This window comes from Podarcis raffonei, chromosome 8 (assembly GCF_027172205.1).
Source record: "Podarcis raffonei isolate rPodRaf1 chromosome 8, rPodRaf1.pri, whole genome shotgun sequence".
Taxonomy (NCBI): domain Eukaryota; kingdom Metazoa; phylum Chordata; class Lepidosauria; order Squamata; family Lacertidae; genus Podarcis; species Podarcis raffonei.
Window position 1 is genome coordinate 27,001,594 of NC_070609.1, and position 2,625 is coordinate 27,004,218.

The following is a 2,625-nucleotide window of genomic DNA, read 5'->3' on the forward strand; positions in this document are numbered from 1 at the left end:
GAGTTGCATTATCCATTTCAGTGATGAGGAAGTGGTGGCCCTCAAATGTTCCTCATTCCTGGTAGCACTCAAAAGACAACAGAGTCAGTGCTAGGCAACCCTGCTTGGGGATGACACTCTATAAATGGATCTTTGCTGCTGACAGACAAATATATTGAAGCAGCTCAGTTCTGATGAAGATGCAGTTTGGTGCAGGGTGGTGGCAGATGAGTTTATTTTTAATATGTTTTTAGTGCAATTTAAATTTACAAATATCCACTCCATTAAAGTTCTTAATATAGGTTAATAGCAGCCAATGCTGCTTGAGAATTGTAAGAAACCAAAAAAATCTGTGCAGGTTTGAAAATGGTGGTTAAAGTCTGCAGTTTTGAAAGATTCAGCATGCCATCTCAGTAAGCCACCTTGATTCAAAATGGTGTCCAGCTGTATCCAGATATAATTGAAAACATGCTCTTTGATCTCCAGAACCATTGTGCAAAATTTGGTTATGATATCTTAAGAGGTGTCCAAATGCAAAAGGGGAATTCCCCCCCCCCCCGCTCAAAGATTATTGCTTCTCAGTATGCTACAATTTTACTATACTGTAGTCTTTAGTAGGCCTTTGATATCTTACCAGTTTCATTAGACTATTCATTTTTATAGCAATTTCCCCCCTGGTCTGGCAGAATTTTTTCATGTACTTGCAAAGGTAATCCAGCAGTTGTTATTAAATATAGCACACAACCTTGCATAGAACTAATTATCTTAACATGCGGGCAAGCTAGTCTGGGATGAGACACTCCTTAAAGTATTTTTATGACACATTCTTACACAAGAGAAATGTCTACATAACAAACATCAAACTGACCCTACTTTTTGTCTGAATAATGCTGGAGGGACTGTGTGCATAGAAGTCTCTATATTTTAAACATTCAAGTTGTAAGTGCCATTGCAAATGTAGTCAAAATGACACCATCCGCATGCAAAAGAGGGAAGTATCAGCAAGCTTTGGGGAACCCCAAAGTTTGCGGAAGTAAAATAAATAAGGAGGGAAGCCCTTTAGAAGTGGGTGTGCATGTGGGAAGCAAATTGGGGAAATGTAGTGGTAGAAATGAAACATCCTGAAATAGGGCATGGCTGCTGGCATCATAAGAAAAGCCAGTTGGATCACACCAATTGGCCCATCTAGTCCAGCATCCTGTTCTCACGGTGGCCAACCAGATGCCAGTGGAAATCCCACAAGCAGGGCCTAGGCACAAGGACATGCACCCCTCCTGCTGTTTCCAGCCATTGGTATTCAGAAGCATACAGCCTCCAAACATAGAGTATCTAGTAGCCACTGGTAGCTGTTACCTCCATGAATTTGTCTAAGCCACCTTTGAAGCTATCCAAATTACAGGCCATCATTGCCTCCTGTGGAAGTAGGGTTGCCATACATCTGGAATTTTCCAGACACATCCGGAATACTGCAGTTGCAAGCAGTGTCTGGGAGGGAATTGGTTAAAGAATTGCCCAGGATGTAAAATCCAGATGTATGACAGCCCATGTCGGCAGTGTCATTTTTGCCGATTTCCCTCAGAAATGGCTCAAAAACGTCCAAAAACCCAGCAACTTTGCAAAACAACAACAAAACCTCAATAACTTTTCTGTCCAAATTTTCATTTTTTGAAATCTGGGAATGCCATGGTTTAGATATGTGCTGTAAGAATATGTACTTTCGAATGGCAGATGAAGGTGATGGACTATATGGAACTGGCGGAAATGACTGGCAGAATCCGAGACCAGGGAGAAGAGTTGGTGGAAGAAGACTGGAAGAAATTTAAAGGCTATTTACAGAAATACTGCAAAATTAATGAATGTTAGAATGATGTTGGAATGAAGTTAAGTGGTTTTAGCAGCAATGTTACAAAGGAGTATGAAAAAATGGATTGCTAACAGGTGAGAATCTACAGTTATAATATATTAAGATAAAGGATTAAGATAAAAACAAAGAGGGAAAGGATTTGCTGAAATAACTAACTGAACTGGAATACAAAAAAGGGAGGTGTGAGGAGGTCAGGGAAACAAGTAAATGAAAGACAGGACATGGAAAGATTGGTTTGTTTTAAATTGTTTTTATTTTTTTGTATTTTGTATTTTCTTTTTTTTTTTGGTCTCTTTTCTCTTTTTCTTATTTTTGTAACCTTTTCTGAAACTTTAATAAATATCATTAAAAAAAAAAGAAAGAAAGAATATGTACTTTCTTTCACCTGTCTGCAATCTTCCAACATTCCTCTTCCTTGGCCACAAGTTATAATGTTCTGAGAGAAGTAGAGCAACTTTTCTCTAGCCACTTTCTCCATGCCATGACACCTCTCTCCTGTCCCCTCTTACTCGCCTTTTCTCTAAACTAAAAAGCCCCCAACACCACAAGCTTCCCTCACAGGGGAACTTCCTGAAGACCTGAACATGTGGCTGTCTGCCCTACTTTTATGCAGCCTGAAATCCTATGCTCACTTGCCCGGAAGTAAACCCCACCGAACACAAGGGGGGCCTTATTTCTGAGTAAACATGCATATAGCATTGCGCCGCCAATTTGAAGGGCAAAGAAAGAAAGAAAGAAAGAAAGAAAGAAAGAAAGAACTGGTCCAGGAGCGCTGAATCCTG